The following is a 21646-nucleotide window of genomic DNA, read 5'->3' on the forward strand; positions in this document are numbered from 1 at the left end:
CTTCACGTAGGGAGGAGGGGGTCGTACCGCCTTATCTCCAGCCTCAGCTGCATGATCGCGCTCAGCTGGAACCGGTTTTCACATGACATTTTTACCACTGTTACACCATCATTCCTCACCATGTAATCCTTCCAAAGCATGTTTGTTCTGGGTACCGTGACTAGATAAAGTTGGACCAGAGGGAAAACCCTTAGACAGCATTACAAGGTTTTTTTTTTCCACAGTGGGTCAGCACGTTTGAGAGTGCTGCTGACTGGATGGGACAAACTGGCTTGAGTCAGTCATGTGAACCAGAGCTGTCTGCAGTTAAGACTTCCAAGCACACATCAAAGTCAGGGGAAACGTGAGCGGTGACGCTTTGTATGGAGACGAGATCTTAGTCTGACATTCACTTGAGATTTTACATCTGAGTGATGCTGTATCTAAAATCCATCTGCTGTTTATTTTCCTGTTTATCTGCAAATGGATTATAAATGAAGGTTTATAGGACACACTTGTATGCACATCTGTTGAATGTTTGAAATTTTACAAAGATTTTATCTTTCTTTTTGATGGAGGCAGATAAACCCTGAAAAATATGGTTTTGGGGATATGAAGATAAACTGTATGTGGAATCAAGAGTCTAATAAGCAGATCTAAAGTGCTGATTTCCAAATAAACACCTGCAAAAAAGTGACTTTTTTCTGTCCGCCCTTTTAATATCTACACTGAAACACAGCATTCAAATGCACAGGGAACACATTTGGATTTTTCCATGGCCTCATCCTGCTTTGAAGTTTCATTTCAGATACTTTGCCATATATATAAAAATCACGAGGAAGTATTTAAATTGTCTTTTGAATGTTTGGACAAGTAAATATTAAGATAAATATGTAAAAATACAAAATCACTTGGAAAAGTACACCCTAATCCATGATAATTAGAATCAGAGGTTCCAGGGACCGCTAGTTAGAGCCTCGCTGTTCAAATATCCGCCACAGTAAAGTGCGTGGTGTCATCATACAAAGATCTAAAGAGCTCCCTCGGGCCTTTTGTTTGGTGGGGGTGGTAGGGGGTCTGGCAAGGATTTTAAATAAAAAAAAAATACTAATTGCAGTGAAATAAATCACTTGATTGCACACCACCATCATCATGGAGGGCAGATTTCAAGCAGCTTTGTTCACCCCAGTCTGCCCTGACAAATTCAGCCCAAGAGCAGAAGTCTCTTGGGATGATGACTCTTGCTGCTGTTGCTGTCAGAGCAGACACATCAACAATCACAACAAGGTTCCACAAATTTAAAATACATGCCAGGAAGGTACTGCAAAACTTAAACATATGGGGAAAACCAGGCCTTACAGATAATGCCCTTTAATCAAAGGATTAAGATCTGTTTGGCTCAGACACAAGATGGCATTTCAGGAGAGGAACCTGGTCTGGGTCACAGCACAGGATATTAAAAATGGCTTGAAAGCTAAGGTTGAACCTGAAGTGGACCTTGCAAAAGGGTAATGATCCTAAACACTTTCACCAGAGAACAAATCCACCAGTGATTGGCTCAAAAAGAAAAGGCAGAGCGCTACAGCCTTGCCAAAGCCAGATTTGGAATGTCATTGGAATTTATGGAAATTTGAAGTCAGAAATATCACAGCTGAAGGAATTTTGCCTAGAAAAGTGAACATCAGAGAGGGTTTATAACAACAATGCCAAATGCCTTTCATAAATCTTGCTAAAGGGGGCCATACTAGATTCTCATGCTTTTTGTACAATACACAATATTATATCTCATACTCTTCTTGAATAAATGACTAAATTATTTTTCTTTCACTTGTCAAAATATGGAATAAATGAATTAATTTAAATTGAACTAAATTCAAATCTTGCAAGTCTGAGGAGCGACTTGCATTAAACTTCAGTAATAGTCACTATTGCATACACTAGAGGGCGCCATTACACTGTGTATATTCCCCACGTTCACTATATAGAGTGACCATGCCAGCTTTTGCAAATCTCTCAAACACTAAAAATATAATCACTGTTGGATCGGTGACATCTATACATTACAAAATAAAGTTCTTTGAAACTTGAAAATCAGCAAAAACTGACCTTGTTTATATTTCAATGTGTCCCAACAGTGGCACATTGAAATATCCTATTCTTAATTCATAAGGTTTAATATGATATTGGTAGGGATATTGGTACAGCTATAACAGCTCCTGCAAAGACTTTCCACATGGTTTAGGAATGTGGGGATTTTTGACAATTCTTCCAGAGGATGCTAATGTTGGATGAGAACGCCTAGCTCACAGTGTCCGCTCTAATTCATCGCAAAGGTGTTCTATTGGGGGATCAGGACTCTGTGCAGGCCAGTCAAGTTCGTCCACACCAAACTGGCTCATCCATGTCTTTATGGATGACACAAACCTGAATGATGCCCACACTTGCTGATGATCAATTAATCAAGTACATTTGAAGAGTCTCTTTTTGCCTTGAATAAATACTACCAGCATGTGCTTTGCTTGACCCCCCCCCCCCGCCATTTTTTTTATTTTTCACACTGCATTCATTTTGTTCCACTTATTTTGTTCCTAAATATTTTTTGAGTCTAGCTTTATCCTACAAATTGCTGCCATGGCCCCCACAGGTACCATTGGAGTTTAACTCAAACACATACACAACAGTAAACTAATGAGCTGACATCATATCATCATGAATCATAGCTCCACAGCAGATGGTGGGTGTGTGCAACAGCCTGCTGTCCTGCTCACCGCAGAGACCCACAGCAGTGAGGACGCAGTGTGGTTGCATCTCTCCACCACCGTCAGTGACAACATGTCAGCGTCTTGGACTCGCCACACAGCGCACCGCATCAACCTATTCAGCCGTGACACTTTGCTTTTATCACAGAGGTGCTGTCAGTTTTTGCTGTTTCGATGAAGCAGAGGTTGGCCAAGTTCACAAAACAATGTTTTAATAATGTTTAACAGAAGTTACAAATATGAATTTCAGGAGTGTAAGTGGATGATATATATAAAAAACTGATTCAAGAAGAAAAATGTGGAACACAAGCATTAAATTGCCCTGAAGTCTGGCAGTGAAATGAATTAAGCTACAATTAATCCAAACATACCAAATAAATGACCACCTTGAAGCCCCTTATACCTGCATTCTTTTTAATGGCCAGCACCAGGTTTTATTTAAATATTGAATAGCTGAAAATTACCGTTGGCTTGTTGGCTCTGTGACACCAGTAAACACCTTCCTGCTGACTAATTTTGTAAATTATGGTCATTTTAAGAATCTGGGAGGCCAAACAGCCACAGTCGCAATCGCCGTGAGTACACTGACCTCTCAAAGTTCAGGTATTATTCAACTGTTTTACATGCATAGTAAACTACATAGCAGTGTGTGTGTTTAGCTAAAAGGGAAACGGTGAAGATGAGAGAGAATTTTTTTTAATGTAGCATTTAAAATGATTTAAGTTGCAAAATTTGATTTTATGAAATGTTTGAATCCTAGTATCATCGCTGTTAATGTAATAGACTCATATTAGCATTATTTAGATTTACAGTTTTATGACCACGTAATAAAGTTTTGCTACCGCAGCTTCATTTATTTTTGACAACTTAGGCCATAACTGCACAGAAATTTTGGTAAATGTAGCGGTTTTTTAAAAAACATTTTGGCCTTTTGTCCAAACATGCATGGCATTTTAGCTCACTGAAAACAAAGCTTTTTAGAAAACATCCTCCAGCATCAAGATGTTCAGTTTCTGCGTTTACATGTCAAGGTCACATGTGGTCAAAGGAGAGCCACTGTATTATTGTTTGTAGGTTTCTGATTGGCTAACATTCCTACAAGGTGTAAAGTTCAGGGTAGTTATGCCTATTGTTCTGGCATGCACTGGCATCGTTTCTTTAAAACATTTTTTTGTGTGTGTTTTCATGTAGACTGGGATATTTTTCAAAATGACAGTATAAAATCCCCATTAAATACATCACAGGTTATTCTCAAAATTTTCGGATCACTTAATCTAGCATGAACTATGATTTGCATTGACTATTTATTATGTTTAACAACACACAGAAATGAGTAAGTGCAAGCAGATTTACTGTTTATGTGATTCAATTCGTAAGGTAAAGACCCTACAATAATAGAGAGAAAACAAAGAAAACCTCAACAATCAGATGACCCAGTATGAACAAGCTGTTTGGCAACAGTAGGAAGGAAAAACTCCCTTTTAACAGGAAGAAACCTCCACCGTCTCTGCGGCGTTGATGAGGGGAGGAAGACAGGATAGAAGACATCCCGTGGAAGAGAAGTGGAGATTAATAATAACTAACCATTAAATGTTTGTAAATGTAAAAAACATTAAATATGTGTTATGTAGAGACCAATATTAAATAAAAAATAAACATTAAATATTAAATTAGAATTATTGCATACTGTGCATCTTCAAATGATTTTAGCTATAGAAAAACTATAAAGTTTTTCCTGATAACCAGATTTGAGGTTTACATGCTCATGCTGTTGGTCTCGAGTGTCTTCACTATCATTTCTCATTCTTTTTCTGGCTTCTGACCAGAATCCATCAGTAATGATATTTTAATTAAATATGAAGCCTCACAGACTTTGTTTGCTTTGATGGTGTACCTTCTTTTCCTACTTTGATACCTGACTCGTATTTTTGGTGCTGAGCTCCCAGTATTTCTTGGACTCACTTTTGAAAACTTTTTCAAATGTTACTTTAAAAGAAAATTTAAAAAAAAATCACATTTGTTTTTTCTTTCTCATGGGTCAAGGTCACACAAACTGTATGCCACGCCCCTTTCCACATTTTTTCCTCTATTTGCTCTCATTTACAGAAAAAATATAAAAAGGAAAGAAGAAAAACTATATTTCCATTCCCATTAAGGAGATTAAAATTGTTTTGCGTTCTTGGCGTTAATGCCTCATTCACACCGGTGAGACTAATCAGTGAACTTGCAGGGAACATTATGTGATTAAATTACCTGTGTGACGCATGGCACCTGTTGAAAAAGATGCAAAACACGCTTTCTGCATCGGTTGCCATGTTACCTCTTGTTCTCTCAGAAGGGTGATGTGGAAATTTTGGACAAGCAATCAAATAAAACATGATTGTCGATACTTATATCCCTTCTTGCTAATGTATTCAGTGGAAAATAGATGGCTGAGTGCTTCTGGCTTTCGGCTCAGTCCCGGCGGACTCTGTCTTTCTCACTTACATAACTGTATTGCTCTGTTGCATTATCTCTCAGATACAGTCCATTCATGGTTAGAAATTACACACACACACACACACACACACACGGACACACACACACACACACACACACGCACACACACACACACACACACACACACACACACACCTCCATATCTGGATAAACTATGTGCAGGCAGAATGTGAACCTCATTGCGACATGGCTGCGTTATTTGATGTAAAGCTGAGTTAACTGTGCTCGGGTACACTGGGTGCTCAGTGCTCCGTCTTCATATCAGTGTAGTGTCTCTCATTCATCTGTCACATCTGGTCGGCCTTTCCCCCCCGAGAGACTGCACACAACATTAAAGCCTATTGTTGTGTGTAAATGTGTTTTGCACAAATTTTTGTAACTTATGACTGTTGCTATAAAGTTCATAGAAATGAATGTAAGACGATATATAACACAATTAGAACAGAAAAGACAATGCAGTGTCTCAAAAATGAGTTAATAAAACAAGATTGGACTATTGTATATAAACACAATGATGTCAATAAAGCCTATGAGGCATTCTTAAGCATATTCATGGCCTTATTAGAGGAAAACAGCCTACTCATTGAAGTCAACAGGAAAGATAAGTATACAGGAAGACCATGGATGACAAAGGGACTGCAAAATGCCTGTAAAAAAAAGAACACCTTATATAGAGAATTTATTAAAAAGAGAACTACAGAATCTGAAAAGAAATATAAGAAGTATAAAAATAAATTAACTAACATAATGAGAACTTGTAAAAAAGAATACTTCAACAAAAAGTTAGAAGATAATAAAGATAGCATGAAAGGGATATGGAAGGTATTAAATAGTATAATAAAAAAATGGACCAAGGACTAATGACTACCCTGGGTATTTTATGGAAGGAACAAATACTATTAGTAAAATGAACAAAGTAGTAGATGGATTCAATGATTTTTTTGTAAATATAGGGCCAAAACTGGCTGCGGAAATAAAGGTTGATATGATAGAAAGGGAGAGTGGAGGAAACATTGTAAGGAATGCAAGTTCAATGTTTTTAAGAGCAGTGGAAGAGAAGGAGATATATGATATTGTCAGTGGACTTAAGAACAAAACAAGTACTGACTGTCATGATATTGATATGGTAACGGTAAAGAGAGTAATTGATGGTATTGTAAAACCGCTACAATATATATTTAATTTGTCTTTCCAGGAAGGGGTTTTTCCACAAAAAATGAAAGTTGCAAAAATTATTCCCATTTATAAATCAGGTGAAAAGCATTGTTTTACAAATTATAGACCAGTGTCGGTACTCTCCCAGTTTTCTAAGATACTGGAAAAACTATTTCTAAAAAGATTTGATAACTTTGTGGATAAACATGAATTGTTGGCAAATTGCCAGTATGGGTTTAGAAATAATAGATCAACAGTTTTGGCATTGATGGATTTAATGGAAGAAATAACTGAATGTATGGATAACAAGAAGTATGCACTTGGAGTCTTTCTAGATCTAAAAAAATCATTTGATACTGTTGACCACAAAATTCTAATAATTAAACTGGAAAAATATGGGTTTAGGGGTGTGGTATTGGATTGGATAAAAAGCTATGTGATGAATCGACAGCAATATGTACAAATAAATGAGTTTAAATCTAAATTGATGGATATTGAATGTGGAGTACCTCAAGGATCAGTATTGGGACCAAAAATGTTTATTATGTATATAAATGATATTTGTAAAGTATCGAAGATACTAAAGTTTGTAATTTTTGCAGATGATACCAATATACTTTGTTCAGGTGTGGAATTTCAACAGGTTTTGGAGGTGATCACACAGGAGTTAAAGATATTAAAGAAGTGGTTTGATAGAAACAAATTGTCCTTAAATTTAAATAAAACAAAATTTATGTTATTCGGAAACTATAAGAAAAACATTAACATTGAAATTTGTGTTGATAATGTATACAGGAAGTGCAGAATTATTAGGCAAATGAGTATTTTGTCCACATCATCCTCTTCATGCATGTTGTCTTACTCCAAGCTGTATAGGCTCGAAAGCCTACTACCAATTAAGCATATTAGGTGATGTGCATCTCTGTAATGAGAAGGGGTGTGGTCTAATGACATCAACACCCTATATCAGGTGTGCATAATTATTAGGCAACCTCCTTTCCTTTGGCAAAATGGGTCAAAAGAAGGACTTGACAGGCTCAGAAAAGTCAAAAATAGTGAGATATCTTGCAGAGGGATGCAGCAGTCTTAAAATTGCAAAGCTTCTGAAGCGTGATCATCGAACAATCAAGTGTTTCATTCAAAATAGTCAACAGGGTCGCAAGAAGCGTGTGGAAAAACCAAGGCGCAAAATAACTGCCCATGAACTGAGAAAAGTCAAGCGTGCAGCTGCCAAGATGCCACTTGCCACCAGTTTGGCCATATTTCAGAGCTGCAACATCACTGGAGTGCCCAAAAGCACAAGGTGTGCAATAACAAATTTCCCACGTGTGGGACTAATAAAGGTTATCTTACTCAGAGACATGGCCAAGGTAAGAAAGGCTGAAAGACGACCACCACTGAACAAGACACACAAGCTGAAACGTCAAGACTTGGCCAAGAAATATCTCAAGACTGATTTTTCTAAGGTTTTATGGACTGATGAAATGAGAGTGAGTCTTGATGGGCCCGTGGCTGGATTGGTAAAGGGCAGAGAGCTCCAGTCCCACTCAGACGCCAGCAAGGTGGAGGTGGAGTACTGGTTTGGGCTGGTATCATCAAAGATGAGCTTGTGGGGCCTTTTCGGGTTGAGGATGGAGTCAAGCTCAACTCCCAGTCCTACTGCCAGTTTCTGGAAGACACCTTCTTTAAGCAGTGGTACAGGAAGAAGTCTGCATCCTTCAAGAAAAACATGATTTTCATGCAGGACAATGCTCCATCACACGCGTCCAAGTACTCCACAGCGTGGCTGGCAAGAAAGGGTATAAAAGAAGAAAAACTAATGACATGGCCTCCTTGTTCACCTGATCTGAACCCCATTGAGAACCTGTGGTCCATCATCAAATGTGAGATTTACAAGGAGGGAAAACAGTACACCTCTCTGAACAGTGTCTGGGAGGCTGTGGTTGCTGCTGCACGCAATGTTGATGGTGAACAGATCAAAACACTGACAGAATCCATGGATGGCAGGCTTTTGAGTGTCCCTGCAAAGAAAGGTGGCTATATTGGTCGCTGATTTGTTTTTGTTTTCTTTTTGAATGTCAGAAATGTATATTTGTGAATGTGGAGATGTTATATTGGTTTCACTGGTAAAGATAAATAATTGAAATGGATATATATTTGTTTTTTGTTAAGTTGCCTAATAATTATGCACAGTAATAGTCACCTGCACACACAGATATCCCCCTAAAATAGCTAAAACTAAAAACAAACTGAAAACTACTTCCACAAACATTCAGCTTTGATATTAATGAGTTTTGGGTTCATTGGGAACATGGTTGTTGTTCAATAATAACATTATTCCTCAAAAATACAACTTGCCTAATAATTCTGCACTCCCTGTATCTAGAAAGGGTTAATACCATAAAATTTCTTGGTGTGATCATTGATCATAAGGCCTGTTGGAAATCGCACATCACTTATGTGAGGGGAAAGCTAGCACGGGGCATTGCAGTCTTGGGGAAAGTAAAACAATTTCTGGATAGGAAAACATTGTATATGTTATATTATGCTTTACTATTACCATACATGAGTTATTGTGTAGAGGTTTGGGGAAATACATATAAAAGTAATATTCAGACTATAATCATAATGCAGAAAAGGGCTATTAGACTAATAAATCAGGAGGGGTATAGGGCTCACACAAACGCGCTCTTTATTAAGACGCAAGCTATAAAATTCCAGGATCTGGTCAAGTTTAAAACAGTGCAAATAATATATAAGGCAAGGAAAGGGATGCTCCCAATCGAAATAAGTAAATGGTTCTTAGAAAGAGAAGGGAGGTATAATTTTAGAGGGAAGAGGAATTTAAAATTGCAAAGAGTAAGAACAACATTGAAAAGGATGTCTATTTCAATAGCGGGAGTTAAATTCTGGAATGAGTTAAAAGAAGAAATAAAGGTCAGTAGTGATATAAACCAGTTTAAAATAAAACTCAAAAAAGAAATTTTAAATAAGTATAAGAATGAAGAAAATGCAATTAACCCAAGACAGCAGTCAAACTGATGTTTATTTTCTTCTACAAATTAACAAATCTAAATATAGTTTTAGTTGAACATGAGAAATTTTTTTTTATTTATTTATTTATTTGTGATGTTATTAATGTTGTTAATGTTCTAAGTTGAAGGCATTGTAAACGTTTTTGTTGTTCAAATTTAGATGATGAGGATGTAAACCTGAGGGGGTAGGGCTAAATAAGTATATACTTCAGCCTACTCCTTTTCAAACAACTGCATGGAATGATTTTATGAAACGTTGGTGAATGTATATGTTTGAAATAAAAATAAACTGAACAAATCACATCCCTGTGCCAGAATCCATACGTCCAGTCAAGCACACTCAGAACAAACACACATACACACACTCCCAGACAATGCTCTCTGTTATCCTACCTCAGGGCTCCATCTCTCATTTACCCTGTTTGCCATGGCAACATGGTTTGGCCCACTGGCGGTGAAAGAATCACTGAGCATGATGGGAAATGAGAGGCCAGAGAAAGAATATGAGCAGAGATCAACAGTGGGCTAAAGAGTTATGGGGGTGAAGTGAGTAGTAATTACAGCAGAGCATGAGGGGTTTGACTTCTGTGTGTCACAGACTACAGTGGACAGTCTGCCTCGATGCTTTCTCTTTATGATTTATTGTTTTATAACCATCCTTCTGTCACTACTGTGGTAAGCTATCAGCTTTGTTACCATTCATAAACTCTACAGGTGCAACTCACACATGCAGTTATTAGTGCAGTAACAGATGAAAAGAAGTGTCCAAAGCAGGCTGTAAACATGCGTTTTAATAATGTCATTGGTAATGTTCATTCCATGGGATTCTGCAGTTTGTGGAACTTCTCCCCTGACTTCATTTTTCAGCTTCAGCAGTCACTGCTTGATTCAAAGATGCTTGGGAGCTATTTGAATTCAAAGTCGGCTAATCGAGTGCCTGTTGGGTTAGAGTGTAAGCCATGTTACTACAGTCTCCTAAACACATCACATGCACGCAGCCATGAAGTCTGTGTTATGAAGACTAGACAGCTGTATGGATACACTCACCTCTTGTAAGCCATCCATGCTCTTTACATATTTACTTACCAACATTTCATGGTCACACCACACGCATGTTTTACTTCCAAATTAACTTTCAGACGAGCTTCCTTTCAGATCATATAACAGCTCCATGTTTAGCAGTTTTTGGTGAGGAAACAGGTGAGTGCTACTCTTAGCTTGTTCTGTATGTCAGTATTAGGCTAAGCTAAAATATTTTTCTACAGATAAAAAAATGTGGACTGCTTTGTCAGATTTGTGGTATCTCTCTGTGTATTTCCAGAATTTTACCCTCCCTGACTAAAAGCACCTAACGTTTAAGCATTCTTAAGACCTTGAAAATCCTTTAACACACACACACACACACACACACACACACACACACACACACACACACACACACACACACACACACACACACACACTCCAATGCATCATGATGTACTTTAAGTATCTCAAACTCTACATCTGTCATCACAGCTGCTTGAACCTTAGAAAATGTCATTTGAACACATCACGTCATCAAGCCCCAAATTTGCATCATGCAAATCCAGAGGCTTCTAAACGAGCCCGCGAGGTTTCTTTTCACACGCGTTTGTCCAAATGCAGCCTGTTTGTGATCACTGTAATCAAATCAGTTATTTGTTGACATTTTAGAATGTGTAAAGACTAGAGACGAAGGAGCAGAGACAGCACTGTGTGGGCAGCCGTGTTTTCAGAAAGGATATTTACACAGTAAATCAAACCTCCTGAAACTACAAATAGATTACACTTATGAGAGAAGATGCTTTGAGGCAGCACATCCACATTAAATGCATAATAGCCTGATGGCTTATGAATAATGCATGCATTCAGTCAGCAATACGTTAGTCTTTGGATAGACATGGTTTGTCACACATGGTTTTCGTTCTCAAGTTTGGTATTTTGACTGCAACCAGCAAGTTGCTACTAATTGCTACTGCACATTAATAGTATGTGTAAGATTTCACTGACCAGTGCATAACTATGAGTCAGCCTGATGGTTGCTGTGAGGATGATGATGAGAAAACTGGCGGATCAACCCAACACTACATGTGAGGAGCTTGTTAATGATCCGAGAGCATCAAGAACATGTCTGAAGTTTGCCAGTGAACATCTCATCGACTCAGAGAAGGCTTGAAGCAAAGTGCTGTGGTTAGATGGAACCAAAACCGAACTCTTTGGAATTAACTTAAGCTCCTGTGTGCATCTGCTACGGAAACAGGATGACTTCACTGCATTATGAGGCCAATGGATGGGGCCATATTCTGTAAAATCTTGGATAAGAACCTCCTTCCCTCTGCCAGAAACCTGAAGCCAGGCCATGAATGGAAATAATACTTAACCAAAACGTGCTGCCAAAGTATGAACATTAAGGTCATCAGTCCAGATCTCAGTCCTATCCGGTCGTTGAGTCTGATGTCATTAGCCATGTCTGGGCCCAAACTCCGCTGCAGGTCCCTAAGTCACACGATCACTGCAGCATTACCGAGAGTTGAAAAACTGTCTAAATTCTCTCTTCTGTGATAAAATGATCCGCGTTCTGCTCTACCTGGTGTAACAATTAAGTTTAACATCCAGGCATCCATTAAAACAGAATTTATGATATTTAACAGAGTTAGACGTTAGCAGGGAGTTAGCTCGCTAGCTTCCATCTAAATATGATATAGCATGTCCTGACTGAGAGATTTATGAAAAAAATTAAAATGTACAGCTCTGCTATCACAACATAAATGAAGATAGGAAAGTAAAAAGCAGTGACATTTGTAGGGTTACTGATGTGCTACATGATCGCTAGCGCAACAAAGTTATGTTAGGATAACATAAACAGTAAAGCCGGAGGATGAATGCTAACTTTTTTCCACTCAATAAAAGTTAATGTGAGGGTTCCCGATGGTTAGGGACAAATTCAATCGCATGGCAGGATGCTGTAAACGGACCAAACGTCAGTCAGGAGAACAACTGAGATAATCCATTCACAATACGAGGTTAGTCATTAATATACTGCTGCTGGGCTGTAGCTACATCGTAAGGGTTTTAAAACTGAGCTTTAAAATGATTAGTGGTAATAAAAACTGAGAGAGGCCGACAGCGATCACTGACTGTTTTTAAGGGCTTGTTGAGATTAAATAGAACAAGATACAAAGCATTAAAACATGTTAAAAACACAACAGCCTTAACAAATGCAGACTACTTTGGGGCGGAAGCAGAATTCGTTACGTCATCACTTAAAGACCGGATAGAAAATCTGTGGATGCTGAAACTTCGAGATGAGCAGCAGCCAAGAAACCTCAATGATTTTGAGTTTCTGTAAAGAGGAGTGCATTAAAATCCCTCCTGGGATGTGTGCAACAAACGTCTTAACACTGTGCTTGCTAACAACAGTTTCAAACCAAGCACTAAGTCATGTTTTTCTTGGGCATCAAATACTTTTATTTGATTACTTGCAAATTTAATTAATTTAAATTTAATCTGTTTTTTCTAGATTGTTGCTTCTTTCCTTTTAAAAGGAGGCTTTCATAAGAGAGATTGATCATTTCTGTGGAAGTGAGCAAACTCTGTATTAAAAACTGTACTTGTAAAACATGCACACTGCCCAGGGTAAAAAAAAAAACTGTTTGTGGTTCATCCAAGGCATCTTTTATTGGGCGACTATCACCCCCACCCCGAGCCTGCTCCACATTAACCTCTTTTACTACAGTTGTAAACTTTCAGGATTAAGACAGAACTACCAAATGTTTAGCCCTGTTTTCAGTTTTGAAAAATTCTACTCATTCAAACAATATTATCCAAAAAACCTAGAAGCACTGCCCTTACTATGGATCCCAGTAACACTGTGGGGAACCTTAGAGACATTTTTGACCAGGATATGTCCTTCAATGCATATATTAAACAGACATGTAGGACTGCTTTCATTTATTTGCGCAATATCACAAAAATTATTTATGTCAGTCTCAGAGTAAAGCTAGCTAATGCATTTATTACTTCTAGGCTGGACGTATATGATTCATTATAATCTGGTAGCTCTAAAAACTCCTTTAGCTTAACCAGAAGCTGCAGTCGAGCACTGAGGTGCTAGAAACAGAGAGCACTGGGTCCTCTTTAAACCCAGAATCAAATTTTAAATCCTTCTCCTCACATACAAATTCTTGAATATCATAGCAGACTCTTCGGCTTGCAGGTGCGTCTACTATGAAACCAGGTCCCAGTTTGGACTGGACAGAATCCAAAGTGCACAAAAGAGATGAAGAAGAGAGTGTAGGCAGGGTGGAGTGGCTGGAGACGAGTGTCAGGGAGGATTTGTGACAGAAGGAAAGCAGAAAGAGTGAAAGGGAAGGTTTACAAGTGATGGTTTAGAGACAGTAGTACTGGGAATAAGACAGAAGGTGGCAGATGTTACGGTTTGGAGTCTGCTTCTTGTATAGTGGTTTTCTACTCTGTGAGCATTTAAAGCACTCTATACAACTTGCCTCATTCACCCATACACACAAGCACTTTCTGCTGTATCTATTATTGTACAACCTACTGTGCAATATAAAGCACCTTGAGGCGACTGTTTTTGTGATTTGGTGCTATATAAATAAAGTTGAATTGTACTGAATTGAATTGAATTGCTTTCTATCTAACATTCATACTCTGATAGATGCATCGGCGAGCAACTTGAAGTTCGTACCTTGCCCAAGGATATTTAGTACAGACTGGGCTCAAACTACTGCGCTACAGCCACCCTGACAGTGACTGTGAGAGTGGCTTTGTTTGATTGCTGTTGAAACACCAAAGATCAAACTCAGTCTGAGATGAAAGTGCTCGTCTCTCAGCCTGATGCTAGTCAATAAAACACTGGACTTACTGTATGCCAATGCAGAAGAGGCATACAGTTCATCATCTCTCCCTCCCCTGGGCAGATCTGATCATAACCTGGTGCACCTTGTCCCTGTGTATGAGCCCTTAGTGCGCAGGGAGCCACCAGCCACCCGCACAGTACAGAGATGGTCGGAGGAGAGCGAGGAGGCTCTTAAGGACTGTTTTGAGTCGACTGTGTGGGAGGTGATCTGTGACGACCACGGAGAGGACATCGACAGCCTTACTACATGTATTACTGACTATATTAATTTCTGTGTGGATAACACCGTACCTACCAGGACTGTACGGTGTTTCTCCAACAACAAACCTTGGATTACCCCAGAAATTAAAGCCGTCCTCAAGCAGAAGAGGAGGGCCTTCAAATCCAAAGACAAAGAGGAGTTGAAAAGGGTGCAGAGAGAGCTGAGGGGACTGATAAGGAATGGGAAGGACAGCTACAGGCAGAAGATGGAGAACCAGCTTCAGCAAAATAACGTTGGTGAAGTCTGGAGAGGCCTCAGAACCATCTCAGGCCACAAACATCAGAACTCTCTGCCTGGGAGGGATGTGAGGTGGGCAAATGAACTGAATCATTTCTTCAACAGATTTGATTCAGCCATGAGGCAGTCTTCAACATCGGCTGCAGACTCACCCACCCCCACTGCTGCTGTTCCACCTCTGACACCTCAGACACTTCACACCTCCTCTATTCACCCTGCTCACTCCTCCCCACCCCCAACAACAGCATCCAATACACAATCAACACAAGGCTCCAGCCTGTCTCTCTCAACCACCCAGGTTAGGAGGGAACTGAGGAGGATTAAAGCCAAGAAGGCAGCGGGTCCAGATGGCATCAGCTCGAGGGTCGTCAGGTCCTGCGCAGACCAACTGTGTGGTGTGATGGAGCACCTCTTCAACCTGAGCCTGAGGCTGGGAAGAGTCCCACAGCTCTGGAAAACCTCCTGTGTTGTACCAGTGCCAAAGACTTCACGCCCCAAGGACCTCAACAGCTACAGGCCGGTGGCTCTGACATCCCACCTGATGAAGACCCTGGAGCGGCTGGTCCTGGCTCAGCTTCGGCGCCTTGTGAGCTCATCACTGGATCCACTTCAGTTTGCCTACCAGCCTGGCATTGGAGCGGATGATGCCGTCATTCACCTCCTACATCGCTCCCTCGCTCACCTGGAGACCGCTGGAAGCACTGTGAGAATCATGTTCTTTGATTTCTCCAGTGCCTTCAACACTATTCTTCCCTCGGTTCTGAAGGACAAGCTGGAGAACTCTGGAGTGGACCATCACCTCACTACCTGGATTCTGGACTACCTCACCGACCGACCACAGTATGTGAGGACTCAGGGCTGTGTGTCGGACAGGGTCGTCTGCAGTACGGGGGCCCCACAGGGAACGGTTCTGGCTCCGTTCCTCTTCACCATCTACACTGCAGACTTCTCCCACAACTCCACCCAGTGCTTCCTGCAGAAGTTCTCTGATGACTCTGCTATAGTCGGCCTCATCACTGATGGGGACGACAAGGAGTACAGAGGACTGACTCAGGACTTTGTGGACTGGTGCCAGCTGAACTACCTCCAGATCAATGCCAGTAAAACCAAGGAGCTGGTGGTAGACTTCCGCAGGCACAAACATCCTCCACTGCAACCACTGAACATCCAAGGTATGGACATTGAGGCTGTGGACAGCTACAGGTACCTTGGTGTTCATCTGAACAGCAAACTGGACTGGACTCATAACTCAGACGCCCTCTACAGGAAAGGGCAGAGCAGACTGTACCTGCTGCGGAGACTCAGGTCTTTTGGAGTGGAGGGCCGACTCCTGAAGACCTTCTATGATTCTGTGGTGGCCTCAGCCATCTTTTATGGTGTGGTCTGCTGGGGCGGCAGCATCTCTTCTGGGGACAGGAAGAGACTGAACAGGCTGATCTGCAGGGCCAGCTCTGTTCTAGGATGCCCTCTGGACCCAGTGGAGGTTGTGAGTGACAGGAGAATGGTGGCTAAGCTGTCATCCCTGTTGGACAACATCTCCCACCCCATGCATGAGACTGTGACAGCACTGAGCAGCTCCTTCAGTGGGAGACTGCGGCACCCACGGTGTGGGACGGAGAGATTTCGCAGGTCTTTCCTCCCCACTGCTGTCAGACTGCACAACAAAGACTCCAACTGATCAACACACACATTCACACATGTGCAATAATCTTTTCTGGTATCGTTGTATTTTTACTGAGTTGTATATAGCACTTGTATTCTATTTTTATCTTATTGCATATTTTATTCTATTTTATTCTACTGTATATAGTATTTTATTTTATTCTATTCTGTACAGTTGTATACTGTATTTATTCTTATTTTATTTTATTCTAATTTTTGCTTCATAACTTTTGCACTGTCCACTTCCTGCTGTGACAAAACAAATTTCCCACATGTGGGACTAATAAAGGTTATCTTATCTTATCTTATCTTATCTTATCTTATCTGTATCCAGATTCAGGAAATGCTTCTCACAGCTCAGGTCCAGAACAAAAGGACACATTTTGCTTGACGTTGAACAGATTTACTAATAAAGCAGCCGGTGTTTAGCTATTATAAATATTAATACGTCATAATGGACTATAGTAAGTGACGCCCTATTATGCTGTTAAATGCTGCCTCCTCATGGTCAAAGGTGCAATTTTCGCTCAGCCTTTGCCCAGCTTATAAAATCAAATTCAGTCCTTGTTTGCTTGCGTTACTGTAGACCATTAATGACATTTTTAGATACTTTATGAGATCTTGAAGTAATATCTACATACATCCAATGTTTGTCAGGAAAAAACGTTTTTTTTGTTATTGTAATTATCAAATATTAAATGTTTTTAAAGAGGCAGGAAAAACAATAACTGGTCAAATGTAATGAAGCTGAGCATGAGCTGTACCCTGTGTTTCATGCTCCACACCTGTTCTTTGTATTATTATTTAATTTTCACTGAGCTGAAAAACAGATACAAGTCTGTGTGTTAGCTGGAAGTGCAAAAGAAAATCGATAGTCACGATATTTGTCAGGTAAATGTAAAAGAATGGTCCAACCACACAAACACAGTCAGAAGGTTCAGCTTAGACACTCTGGTCATGCTTGTGCTTTTAACATTTACAGGTATTCAATTCAGTTTTATTTACACAGCAAAAGTCGCCTCAAAGTGCTTTATATTGTAAGGTAGACCCTTCAATAATACATACAGAGAAAAACCCAACAATCATATGACCCCCTATGAACAAGCACTTTGGTGACAGTGGGAAGAAAAAACTCCCTTTTAACAGGAAGAAACCTCCGGCAGAACCAGGCTCAGGGAGGGGCGGGGCCATCTGCTGTGATTGGTTGGGGAGAGAACAAATGCTCTCAAAGGTTGGGGAGAGGTTGAGAGGTATTGAAATAGATACAGGAAGTTAGTCATTGTTATAATGTATCTACTGTAGAGCCATTTGAAGGCAGAGAAGAGTAAAAATGTAACTGTTTTGCCCATTTTTCAAATCACACATAGACTCGTTGTAACATTGTAACGCGTCTTTTATCCTTATCCATGATGTTTATTTATTCTTTATCTGTAACTGATAAAGTTTAGTTTTTTTTGCAGGTTGAAATTTATATAAGTGTAGGTCAGCATCAGCTTTAGAAATCCTGTGTGTCACGAGCGCTCCTGCAGGCTTGTTAATTACAGTAACTGGTGCTTTGTTGTGCAGGAGAACCCAGAGCGTGGGCCACGAACCCCTGAGGAGACAAGGCTCTTCCACTACCAGCCGCCCCCCTCAGCCCCTCTCTGCCCAGGCCATCAAACACATCTGGGTCCGCACGGCTCTCTTCGAGAAAGTTCTGGACAAGATTGTGCAGTACATTGTGGACAACTGCAGGTGAGTTTGTTTAATTGTCTGGTGTTGCACTATGGTGACTCACAGCAATCTACTCCAGGCTTTGTTGTACCTGAATGAATCATCTATTTATGCGGCCCATTCTTCTCCTGTGTTTGCTTTGTTCTGATTACTGTCAGGCTAACAGCCACTGTTTGTTTCGACAAGCTGTCCACACACTGCAATTCACTGATCAAAGCTTCAGACATGAAGTGCACTGATGGGGTTCACAAACATGGCAACGGTTATTAGATGCAGACAACCCTAAACAAGACTTGTGCGGTTTTGCTGTTGTATAGTTCCTGTTAAAAGCTGGGCAAATATTGTAAAGTCGGCGTTGTGTTCAGACAGCTGCAGCGGAGGTGATCTAATCTGATGTAAGACGCCCACGGTGAATGTCAGGGCCTCAGAAGTCCCTCGGAAGTAAAGAGCATCAAACAGCAACCTTAGTAAACCTTTATTCTGGCCTTTGTTGTGAAGCCTGCAGACCTCAGTGCTCTTCTCACTGTGTTTCCAGGTTTCACTGGGCCTAACATCACAGATACTGGGAAACAATATTGCTTCAGACGCGATGAGTGTTGGGGGTTTGGCCGTATAGGACATCCTAGCTGCTGATGCGTAAACATATTATCCTTCCTCGTCCTTATTGGGAGGGAAGTAGAGCTTTTTAATTTAACGCTGTTGCTGGATCAGCTCTCAGTATTGACAGATGCCTGAAGCCAGGGTATATTTATTTTATTGGGGATGCATCCTTGATGCACAGGTATATCTTCAACCTTTGAGAAATCGCAGCACTTGGAAATAATGTGCGCGTGAATCAGCCGTCCAACCTTAACCGTCACGGTGAAGCACCGGGCCAGCACTAATACATAGAAATGAGCCCATCAGTGATTCTCTACTCACTTGGTCCTCTGGGTGTGCTGCTGCATTCATCATGTGCATAAAGTGTCACTGCAGCTTCTATACACTTACAGCAATCACACTGTTGAGTCAAGTGAAGGGGATAATCGGTGTGATCTCCTACACTTGGAGTATTTGATCACTTTTAAAGATGAGCTTGAGTGAACTATTGGTGCTTTGTTCATTTATGCTGTTTGATATTATCTTGGGTTTAAGCAGCAATGAACAGTTACCCTTGTTCACTTTTGCCAGACTTTTCTCTGACCTGCTCCCTGCTACATCCTGCGATCTGTTACGCCCCCTGTACTTCAACCTGTGCATTAGGCGGTGGCGCTAACCTGATGTTGAAATGGTTATCCTTAAATGTAGTCTTAATTTTTAATGAAGGTGGTGAGCTCAGATTGTATCTGTGGCAAAATCCTTTCTGCTGCATGTTCTCTGCCACGCTCCTCGGGTGAAGTAGAACTCACCGCTGTTTGTGTCATCCTGGAGGACAGACTCATGGTGAACCTCCACAGAAACTTCTGGAAACTGCTCAATCGGAGCACTCTGTGGAGGTTTGGTGTTATTCAAATACAAGGTCACATTGTAGCTATTCAGCATGAGTTACTACGGTGATTTACACTGGAGCCAGCCAAAAACCACATCTTCCTAACCCATGTGATGGATCTGTGATGTAATGCAGCCACTAGATATGAGTGAGGGGTGATGATGTAATCAGGCGGGTGTGTCATCTGAGTTTCTATCGTGACATCTACCGTTGCTGAATCCTTGCCTGTTCTTGGATACTTGTGAGATCATACTTTAACCTTTAACCTGCACTCATCACCTCCAAACTGATCATATCTATTGACGTGTTTCTTCTCTGTGTTTCTGATGGCAGTAAATACTATGAGAGGGAAGCTCTGATGCATGACTCAGTCTTTGGGCCCATTTTGGCAGCCCTACTAGGGGAGTATGTTAATGTATTTAATCACCAGAGGCCAGTAAAAAAAACATGTACAGCTGATCATCCAGGTGATTGTTCATGTATTCATTTTAATTTGCAAACAAATACACAAGACCGCATTTTCATAACTGTTTGGAATTGGACAGCAGGCAGAGAATCGGAATCCGAGACACCAGGCAGTCAGACCGGAACAGGAAGCAAACAGCTTTGCCAGCTTGAGCAAACTAGACAAAGTTAACTGCGAGACAGACTGGTGAAGAGAAAATAAACACTTTATCATCTCTAACTAAAGAGGGAGTTCGGGACACTGATGAGGCAGATAATGAGCGCTGATGAGGGGCGGAGCAGAGTATCGCCATGAACAGCTGGGACAGAGACGCACATTAAGTATCCAAACACCTGCTGCATATTTGCTCCGTGCTGAAAGAAAGAACTGAAACCATTTATAATGTAATGGATATGCATTCATATGGCACTTTTCTAGTCTGACCATTTAAAGTTCTTTAGACTGCTGCAAGCCATATTTTTTAATCACACTTTATATGATGCTTTATTCTATACAAGCACTTTACCTGCCTCACGTGCACGGAAAAACTTTTAGTGTGCATGTCTTTGTACTGTGGGAGGAAGTCGGAGGAAGCTGGAAAAGGGGGGCCATCCAGACTTCATGCTGAGGTTTACAGATCTTCTCCTTTGTGTCTTCATCCTTTTGTTGTCCTCTGAGATCGCCAACACGTCACGGTGGCAAGATGAGCTATTAATACTGTCCACAAAAACACAACTGTGCCAGAGTTCCTAGTGAAAGAGAGAGACACCAGGGAGTTTCCTCCCCACTTACAGCATGAAGAGAAAGAACATATCCTACACCAGTGGGAAATTCTCCCACGCAGAATGGCTGTAATCAGCATCCATAAATACATCCCTAATTCCAAATATAAATAAAAGCAGATTCACACGGTGGAACTAAAACAGAACAAACATTTAAAATGAGACTTTTCACTACTGCCTGCTCCAGTCTGCGCACCAAAGTGTCCTCGGGCAAGTTGTTTAACCCCGAGCTGCTCTCTGATGTGTTCGTTGGATACGAATGCATTGTTTTTATTTCATCATATGATAATATTTGTAAAAGCTGCTTTCAGAGACAAAATTAAAAAATAATCAAACTAATTTTACAAACTACACTTACGGTGTTATTGTACCATTGATATTATTAGATTACTGATATGTAAATAAAAAAAAGTCCCGTACACAGGTATAATTACTGTTTGTCCACACAGGGAATGCTGCACAGGTGCATTTGGAAACTTACCACATTTTCCGTACTATAAGGCACACTTAAAATCCTTTAATTTTATCAAAAATTGACAGTGCGCCTTATAATCCGGTGTGACTTATGTATGAATTCTGGTCGTGTTTACTGACCCCTAATCGATTTTATGTAGTACACGGCGCTCGAAAATCTGTCAAAAATATTTTAGTAGGACTTTGGTAAGCTACGAAGCTGCACTGCTTGGAGCATTAGGGCTGCCGTAGTCAGGAGCCTGGTGAAGTAATCTGGGTCCCAAAGCTTCAGGTCTA

This window comes from Pelmatolapia mariae, linkage group LG14 (genome assembly GCF_036321145.2).
Source record: "Pelmatolapia mariae isolate MD_Pm_ZW linkage group LG14, Pm_UMD_F_2, whole genome shotgun sequence".
Taxonomy (NCBI): Eukaryota; Metazoa; Chordata; class Actinopteri; order Cichliformes; family Cichlidae; genus Pelmatolapia; species Pelmatolapia mariae.